The sequence below is a fragment of the Amblyomma maculatum genome, chromosome 6 (assembly GCF_055883805.1).
Source record: "Amblyomma maculatum isolate TAMU_Amacu chromosome 6, ASM5588380v1, whole genome shotgun sequence".
NCBI classification, from domain to species: Eukaryota; Metazoa; Arthropoda; class Arachnida; order Ixodida; family Ixodidae; genus Amblyomma; species Amblyomma maculatum.
In genome coordinates, this window is record NC_139349.1 from 188,509,883 (window position 1) to 188,520,180 (window position 10,298).

General features: G+C 45.9%; 1 pseudogene; it reads right to left on the minus strand.

The window, feature by feature from the left end:
• Positions 1-1,656: 1,656 nt before the first annotated feature.
• LOC146187594 (uncharacterized) lies at positions 1,657-6,793 on the minus strand (annotated as a pseudogene).
• Between the last annotated feature and the right edge of the window lie 3,505 nt (positions 6,794-10,298).

The window sequence follows — 10,298 nt, forward strand, 5'->3', positions numbered from 1 at the left end:
GGTTGACGAGGTACTTCGTGTGTACACCGTCCGCCACAAATTTACCGCCGCCTATCATCATCAGACCAACGGCCTCACTGAACACCTCAACCAGACGCTCACAGATATGTTATCAATGTATGTCTCCGGCGACCGCCGAGATTGGGACATTAATTACCCCTTCGTAACATTCGCCTATAGCTCTTCTCGTTATGATACCGCTGGCTACTCTCCCTTTTATCTTCTATTTGGCCGACACCCATTACTCCACTTTGATACATCGCTATCCACTACTGACGCCGCCACTAGTACTTATGCTCGTGATGCCATCTCTCGCGCTAATGATGCTCGCCACTTTGCTCGCGACAGGCTCTTTGCCTCCCTAGGATCCCGGCAATCCCGTTATAACAGTCGCCACCGCGAGGTGCACTACACCCCAGGCTCTCTCGTTCTGCTCTAGCTCCCATCCCGCCGGGTGGGCTTGAGCGAAAAACTTCTAACACGCTACACAGACCCCTACCGTATCTTGCGCCGGGTGTCCGACGTCACATACGAAATAGAACCTTTGAACCCGAGGTCTTCTGCACCACGAGCTTCTGACATTGTGCATGTGACACGACCCAAGCCGTATTATTCACGCCCTGCTTCGTTTACCTAGAAGGCACCGGGACTGCGCTTCTGCGGCGGGGGTAATGTTATGTGGTGTACCATGCTGGTATACAGCAAGTGAAGAACGAAGTTTCTGGGTGTGTAGACGTAGACGAAGCTGAGTGTTGAGTTGTGCGGTTAAGCTGTGCCCATTGATTCCAGAGTGGTGTTGCCCATCGGTGCGTGATTTCCACTCGTAACAATATAAAATGATGAATCTATTGCGTATTTGTGTAAGGTGCATAGCGATTTCGGCACTGTAAAGTTTAAGTCCGCTGAATTATAATAATGTTTTGGATAGAATTCTAGTTTCCGCTCGGGGTTAAATTTAGTAGTCCAAATGTTTTCCGAGAAAAAAATATGCACATAAGGGGAACTCCCAAAGTGAATATAGCGTTTCTTTTTATTAGTTTCTCGTCGTTTTTTCTTCAATAAATTCTCTTAGTAACATCTGGTGTCCCGGCGCAAGAGGAAACACGCGATAACTATACAAGTAATAAGGTACGCAAGTTTCATTACTTTTGTAATCCTGCACTATAATAGGATAGCAGAATTCAAAACCTGCCAATATGCAATTATTTGCAAGAAATAAGATACGGCGGAAAAATCGCAAGGAACGACAGAGACTAATGAAATCCACGTTTTTCACGATGTTTCGAGCTATGAAGGTGCGATTCCATTAGATATAGAGAAAAGTGCCGATTTCTTAAGCTTCCAGCGCCATCTGTCATTTTTTCTCGTTTTTTTAAGGATGTTTGCGGACATTCATGCCTTAAATTCTGCAGTTTTATTATGGCGGGAATGTTTACGAAAGAAGTTAATTAAGTTTGATTAAATATGTGGAAAAGTAATTACCGAGTGTTTCTTATCCTGTTTTTCTTTAATGCGTGAAAATTACAACGGCCATGAGAAGGAAGAAGTGGTCTCTTGACTTGGGCGCGGCGCCAGTGAAAAAGAAGAAGAGAAGCTGGAGTGGATTTGGATTGGATAATATTTATTTCGTCAAAATGCAGATTCACACGGTCCGCTCTAGATGGCCTCCAGTCCATGGCTGGCGGCGACCTTAGTGGCCCACTCGGTGGCCAAGGCTTGAATGCCCGGGTCCGAGCTGACCAGAACGGCCTCACATCGCTCAAGAGAAGGAATTTGTACTAGATCTTCCGGTGGAGGTTCCTCTTTACATTGTCATAGTATGTGATCATACATGGCTGTTTCGCCACAGAACCTGCACGCGGGGTTAAGGTCATCCGGGTGCATTTTTGCTAATAGGTAAGGGCTAAGAAAGGATCTCGTCTGGCGTCTCCTCCAAGCGCTCTCCTGTGCCTTATCCAGCGTTTTGTCAGGTGGTGGTAATTTGTGCCGTTTCAATCTGTAACGACTTGTGATATCGTGAAAAGATGCCAGCCCCTCCTTGGACTAACCCATGGATACGAAGGACCCACCGACTCGGTTGACGAAACCTCGAGCCATGTTGTGGGCCGCCTCAATTCCCGGATTCCCCGAGTGAGCCGGCACCCATATCACCTCAATTTCTCTGTGTGGTTGCCTGGTAAGTTTCAGTATTTTCTGCGCTGCAGTTCAGATTCTGTCCCCCGCAAAGCTACGGACAGCAAATTTATATTCAAAGAAGATTGTATTCGCGTCGGTGATAGGTATGGCTAGTGCTGCAGCTGCCTCTTCCGCGGTTTCCGAAGATTTTGTCACTACCGACCCTGATGCCTGCAGCCGCCCGCGCACATCCCCCACCGCCAGTGCGAACGCTCCTCTTGTTGCGTATTCTGCCGCGTCAACATAGACAGCTCCTTCGCTCGTTGCGTATTTTTCGTGTAGAGCTATTGCCCTAGCTTTCCTCCTTCCTTCGTGGTAAGAAGGATGCGTATTATTTGGTAGTGGTTTGATCGTCGGTCGCTTGCGAAGGAGTTTGGGTAGCTGTGTTTTTGTGTTCTCGGTTGGAAGTTCCACGCCTATACCTAGGCGCTCCAGTATGGCTCTGCCTGCCTTAGTGCGCTTAAGTCGTTCTTTTTGTATTGTGAGGTGAGCCTCCTTGACTTCCTCTAGTGTATTATGTATTCCCAGTGCCATGAGTCTTTCTGTCGATATGTAGTTCGGCAGCCCCAGGGCTGCTTTGTATGCTTGCCTAATTATTGTCTCGGCTTTGCCTTTCTCCGCAGCATCTAGTTTTAGGTATGGTAGCGCATACACCATCCTGTTCAGGACAAATGCCTGCACTATCCTACAGAGGTCTTGTTCTTTGACTCCTCTCTTACGGTTGGCAATTCTTCTGAATAGCCTAATTGACATATTATCTGAGGTTTTCAGCTTTTGCAGGGTTTCTTTGTTTTTCCTGTTAGCTTGTAGATACAGCCCTAAACTGCTTATTGACTGCACCTCCTTGATTGGAAGTCCCCCCACGCACACGTTAAGCGGGGTTGGGGGTGCCTGGCTCCTGGAACCGGGACCCCTGGGTTTGGGTCTTCTGACCATCATCACCATCAGCCTGATTATACCCACTGCAGGGCGAAGGCCTCTATACTGTTTCTCCACTTAGTCCGGTTCTGTGCTAGCTGCATCCACTTGACCCCTGCGAACTTCTTAATCTCATCCGCCCACCTAACTTTCTGCCGCCCCCTGCTACGCTTTCCTTCCCTTGGAATCCAGTTTGTTACCCTCAGCGACCATCGGTTATCCTCTCTTCGCACTACATGTCCTGCCCATGTCCATTTCTTCTTCTTAATTTCTATTAGAATGTCGATAACTTGAGTTATTTCTCTGACCCACTCTGCACGCTTTCTATCTCTTAACGTTACCCCTACCATTTTTCGTTCCATAGCCCTCTGGGTTGTCCTCAACTTAAGTAGAACTCTCTTGGTTAGCCTCCACGTTTCAGCCCTATAGGTGAGTACAGGCAAGATGCAACTGTTGTATGCTTTCCTCTTGAGCGATACCGGTAAGCTGCTAGTCATAATCTGCAAGTGCTTGCCAAATGCGCTCCATCCCAATCGTATTCTTCTTGTTATTTCCTTTTCGTGGTCCGGATCTGCGGTTACTACCTGCCCTAAGTAGACATATTCGCCTACTACTTCCAGTATTTCGCTACCTAATGTAAACTGCTGTTCCTTCCCGAGGCTGTTGAACATTACCTTAGTCTTCTGCATATTGATTTTCATGCCTACCTTTCTACTTTTCCTGTCTAGGTCATCAATCATTATTTGCAGTTCATCCCCCGAGTTGCTTAGCAAGGCAATGTCATCAGCAAATCGCAGATTACTGAGGTATTCTCCATCTACCCTTATCCCTAACTGCTCCCATTCCAAGTCTCTGAATACTTCCTCTAAACAAGCTGTGAATAGTACTGGGGAGATTGTGTCTCCTTGCCTAACACCTTTCTTTATGGGAATTTTGTTACTTTCTTTATGCAGAACTATGGTTGCTGTGCAGCCACTATATATATCTTCCAGCACTTTCACGTACGGCTCGTCTACCCCCTGATTTCGCAATGGCTGCATCACCGCCGAGGTTTCAACTGAGTCAAATGCTTTTTCGTAATCAATGAATGCTATGTATAAGGGCTGGTTATATTCTGAGAATTTTTCTATCACCTGATTGATGGTATGGATATGATCGATAGTAGAGTACCGTTTCCGAAACCCTGCTTGATCCTTTGCTTGATTGCAGTCTAAGGTTGTCCTGATTCTATTAGTGATTACCTTAGTAAATACCTTATACGTAACAGACAGTAAGGTGATTGGTCTGTAATTTTTAAGGTCCTTAGAGTCCCCTTTCTTGTGAATGAGGATAATGTTTGCATTCTTCCATGGTTCCGGTACCGTCGATGACACCAGGCACTGCGCATACAGGGTGGCCAGTTTTTCTAGCACGATATCCCCCCCGTCCTTCAGCAAATCTGTAGTTATCTGATCCTCTCCAGCTGATTTCCCCCTTTTCATAGTTTCTAGTGCTTTCTTGACCTCGTCCTTCGTCACTGGTGGAACGTCTGATTGTTTTTCCCTACCGCCAATCTCATTACGGTCCTGACTACTTTGGCTACTGTAGAGATCTGTATAGAACTCCTCGGCTACTTTGGCTATCTTTTCCATATTAGTGATGACGTTGCCCGCCTTGTCCCTTATCGCATACATCTGGTTTTTGCCTATGCCCAATTTCTTCTTTACCGCTTTAAGGCTTCCCCCGTTTTTTACAGCATGCTCAATTTTCTCCATGTTATACTTCCTTATATCGGCCACCTTGCGCTTATTGATTAGCTTTGATATCTCGGCCAATTCGATCTGGTCTGTTGGATTGGAAGCTTTCATACTCTGGCGTTTCTTAATCAAATCTTTCGTCTCCTTAGACAGCTTGCCGGTATCCTCTCTAACTATCCTACCGCCTACTTCTACCACGCACTCAGTAATGATATCTCTGAAATTATTGTTCCTTCCCTCTAGGGTACTGTCGTCATCCTCAGTTAGAGCGGAAAACCTATTCTGTAGCGAGATCCTGAACTCTTCTGCCCTCCCCCTCACCGCTAATTCGTTGATGGGTTTCTTTCTTACTAATCTGTTGCGTTCCTTCTTCAGATTTAGGCTAATTCGGGACCTCACCATCCTGTGGTCCCTGCATCGCACTTTCCCGATTACCTCTACATCCTGCACAATGGCGGGGGCTGAACACATTATGAAGTCGATTTCATTTTTAGTCTCTCCGTTAGGACTTTTCCATGCCCATTTCCGGTTCTTCCGTTTGCTGAAGAAGGTATTCATGATTCGTAAGTTATTGCGCTCTGCAAACTCAACTAGTAACTCCCCCCTGCTATTCCTAGAACCAATGCCATAGTCACCTACTGCCTTGTCTCCTGCCTGTTTTTTCCCTACCTTTGCATTGAAATCGCCCATTAGTACAGTATACTGCGTCTTTACTTTTCGCATTGCCGAATCTACATCTTCATAGAAGCTTTCAACTGCCTGGTCATCATAACTACATGTAGGTGCATAGGCCTGTAAAACCTTCAATTTATACTGCTTATTAAGCCTAATTACGATGCCTGCAGCCCTCTCATTAATACTATAGAATTCATCTATATTACCCGCTATATACTTATTGACAAGGAAACCTACTCCTAGTTGTCGCCTCTCTGGTAAGCCTCGATAACACAGTACATGCCCATCCTTCAGTACAGTATATGCCTCATTCGGCCTCCTAACCTCACTAAGCCCTAGGACATCCCATTTCATGCCCTCTAGTTCCTCTAACAGCACTGCTAAGCTAGCTTCACTAGCTAGGGTTCTAGCATTAAACGTTGCCAGGGTCAGTTTCCAATGGCGGCCTGTCCAGCGGAGCCAGGCTTTCTTAGCACCCCCTGCTGCGTCACAGGTCTGACCGCCGCCGTGGTCAGTTGTTCCGCAGCCGCTGGTGACTGAGGGCCGGGGTTTTATGGAGCTTATCATAGGAGGTTGCGGCCAATTACTGCACCAGGGTGGCGAACTCCTGTTCTGGTGAGGGAGTGCGTTGCCGGAGGTGTTCACCGGCATCAGGTCGCACCCTAAACCTGTTTATGCAATTCCATCGACACGCGGATTTTTTTTTCATCCGGTGGAGAATTGCGCAGCACCGGGATTTGAACCCCGGTCCTCTTGCATGCGAGGCGGATGTTCTACCGCTACGCCACCGCTGCTTGTCTTCTGACCAGTAGCTCTCATTTTGGGTGTAAGCATGATAGGCCTGAATGACCTGCGAGCTCTGCGATAGTGTCTACCGCGCGTTGCAACGTTTCCTCTATCTGACCGTCGTTCCCCTTGGTGGTCCAGAGTGTGATGTCATCTGCGTAGAATGTATGTCTCAGCCCAAGAATGGCTTCCAGTCGGGGTGGAAGCTTTATGAGGGAGAGATTGATGAGAAATGGTGACAGTACTGATCCTTGCGGTGTCCCTCCACCCCCTAGCCGAAAAGGTAATGACTGTATTTTGCGTATTTTAATTATCGCGGACCTATTGCTGAGAAATGAGCGAATGTATCGGAAGATTTTTTCTCCTGGGTTAATGTCTGAGAGGTTCTCGAGAATGGCTTCGTGTGCCACGTTATCGAAGGCCTTGGTGAGGTGTAGCCCTAGCACTGCTTTGGTGCCCGTGCATTTCGCAGTGTCGATGACGTCTGGTTGGAGCTGAATCATGGCATCCTGGGTAGATAAATTAGCTCTAAAGCCTAGCATAGTTGTTGGCAAGATCTCTTTGTCCTCTGCGTACTCCTGCAGTCTGTTTAGGATCACATGCTCCATGAGCTTGCCTACGCAGGAAGTGAGCGATATTGGGCGCAAATTGGCTATATCTAGTTCTTGCCTGGTTTGGGAATAAAAGTAATCATTGCATGCCTCCATGCTTGAGGGAATTCACCATCGTTCCAGTACTTATTAATGAGCCCCGTGATTGCCTCTACTGATTTTGCGTCTAAATTCCTTAATGCTTTGTTTGTGACCACGCCCGAGCCTGCCACGGACGTGGTGCGGAGCTGTCCCACGGTAAAGCGAACCTCTGCCTCCGTTAGTTCTGAATCTAGCTCTGGAATCTAGCTCTGGAATCTAGCTCTGGATTTGGGAGTCCTCGGTAGTCTGGCAGTTGAGCCCAAGAGGTCTTGCTGAGATATCGATCCTGTAGTTCTAGCAAGAACTCTTCCGTGTGCCCTCGTATTTATGGATCAGTCTAGCGAGCTGATTTTTCTGCGTCGATTTTGTCTGTGTCGGATCTAGTAGACGTCTGAGCATTTGCCACGTTTTTTTACATCCTAGTTGTCCATTCATGCGGTCACATATCTGAACCCACTGCTTTTCTTGAAGCTAGTGTGTAGGCTTCTATCTGTCTTTAGTTTCGCTATACGTTTCCTTAGCGGTCTTAGGTGTTCGTGCTTCCTCAGTCTCTTTTGCAGGCTGAGGTGGGCTTCCCACATATGGAGTAGCCCCGAGTCGGAGATCTGGCCCTCCTGTTCTATCGGCACCTCCGATGTGGTTTACTTAATATCCTCTTTAAGTGACTCGATTCAATCATCGTGATTCGTGATTTCTGTTTCGGCTGTTTGCTCTCTTAGGTCCCTCAATTTATCCCAATCCGTAATATGTATCTTCCTGATTATTGTTTTGTGCTTACCCAGGCAGCACATTTCATCGGTTCAATAATGGGGATTGATTGGGGATTACTGGCCCACAAGTGGCCCAATGGTGCCATTGAGCTACCAATAATGTGCAGCCACGCTATATCATAATCATTATTGGCCCAGTGAACTTCACCCATATCCGTTATTGGCATTCAACCGGCTAAGAGCGGTCAATAATGCCCATTCATATTGAACAGTTTGCCATTATTGTATACACAATGAGGCAGCCTGGTCATTATTGGCCAACCAGCTGCAATTGTTTGCCAATATCTTCCACACCATTGTATAACCTGGTAAATATTGTCCGGTCAATAACAACGGCTTCTCAATATTGAATATATCTAGGCATACAGTGGTCAATAATGTCCAACCAACTTTGGCGGCTTCCTAACATTGTAATATCTTGGTTTCTAGTGGTCGATATTGTCTAATGAGCCTTGATGGCTGACCAGCATTGCACATATCATGGCATAGCTTGCCTAATATTGTCCGGCCGTTATGGTTGCCTCGTCAACATTGAATATATCTTGGCATACATTGGTCAATATTGCCCCACCAGCTTTGGTGGCATGCTAACATTGTATATATCTTGTATTATAGCGGTCAATATTGCCTAATGAGGTCTTATGGCTGGCCAGCATTGCACATATAATGGCATAAATAGGTTAATATTGTCCGGCCATTATGGTTGTCTTGTCAGCAATAAATAAATCATGGCATATATTGGTCAATAGTGACCCGCCTGTCATGGCGGCCTGCCAACAATGTATACATATGCATTATATTGTTCAATATTGTTCGATGGACTGTGATGGCTAGCCAGCATTGCACCCTAATGGCATAGGTTGAGCAATAATGTTCTGCCAATATGGATGGCTTGTCAACATTGCATATATCTTGACATAGATTGGTCAATATTGTCCCATCAGCTTTGATGGCATCCCAACATTGTATATATCATGGTTTCTAGTGGTCGATATTGTCTAACGAGTTTTGATGGCTGGCCACCTTTGCACATTTCAGGCTGCGGCGGCGCTAAAAAAACAGTAGAAGCAGCTCTGACCGACAGAGACATTTCTAATACTTGCATCTCAATATGACAGTGTGTTGGGGCTAATTTCGTCGCAACTAAATTTTTCGCTGTCCCGGACGTCAGTTTACGTTGAACTGTAGAAGATATTCATATGTCATACGTAATTTGGGCCACCATATATATAATGTTTATTGGGATTAATGTATAGATTGTCCTAAAATTGTTGGACTGAGTTGACCAGACAAAATGAACAGAAGTGCCCATCACGGAAAATGTAGAATATATTTTTCTGAGTGCATTTTTCGTGATTCGCTAATTGTTGTGGGTGATCTGCGATTATACTTGACAATTTTGGTAGAGGACTCTTTTATTTACGACTTTAGGCACGATTAATTGTTATGTAAAATTCTGCATATAATATCTTCGAGACAATTCCTGCAGACTAGAGGCCCGGATGTCGATCACGCGTGGACGTAGCTAACACAGATAGCGTTCCAAACTTTAGCCAAGTGTTGAAAAAATTCTGACAGCACGTGGAATCTACACTGCAGAAATTAGCGAAGGCGAGATTAATGCTACTGCATACGGAGCATTACGTATCATTATCGTTATCAACTAAACGCAGCGTCATTACCATTGATTCTGTCATCATTGTCATTTTCACTAATTGCAGCGTCATTCTCGTCGCTATCCTCACGGTAGACAATGAGAATTACGTATGGTGCTAGTTTCGCGATCCAGGGTTTAGCGCAGTTGGTTAAAGCGTTAACTAGGCTAGGAATTCGATTCCCGGTGGAGACGATTTGTTTTTCTGATCTAGTCAAATCAGGATGATTGAAAGTGATTGACACATCAATGCACAGATCCGATGCACAGATATATCCATGCACAGATCTCGAACACATCTCGCGCACAACTCTCGCGCACGGGATTTCGTTCCATGGGCCTATTTATACGCATACGAGTACAAGCATATGCGCGCGCTCGAGCACACATCTGATCTGACAAGCAAATGTTTAGTAGATGCGTGTCCGCGAAAAAAATCCTGCGCAGTCAAGAAACGCAAGGTACTCAAATGCAAAGAACGCAACAGAACGTGTGTGTCGCTTGAACAAACACCAGGGGTTACGTTTGGATAGTAAACGCAGAAACGATCGAATATATCCGGTGAATCCAGATCCTATAAAAGTTTGTCCATGATTGGAAACACGCACGCGTAGCATCATTATTTCTGCCTTTTTTACGTGATGGAAAGAAACCAAACATGTTCAAGCTAAGCAGAGGTGGGAGAGATCCATCGCGCTAGCCAATCAAACACGCACTGCATGATTCGCCATTACCCTAGCTGTTTCCGGCATTCAGCATAAGCACCGACTATACCACGCCTCAGTACTAGCTGTTCTTATAGACAGATATGTTGGGCTGCTTTCAGGGCCTTCGAGTTCTAATATCTACTAAACACAAATTTGTACTGTACTCTTTTGCGCTCTGCTGCAGG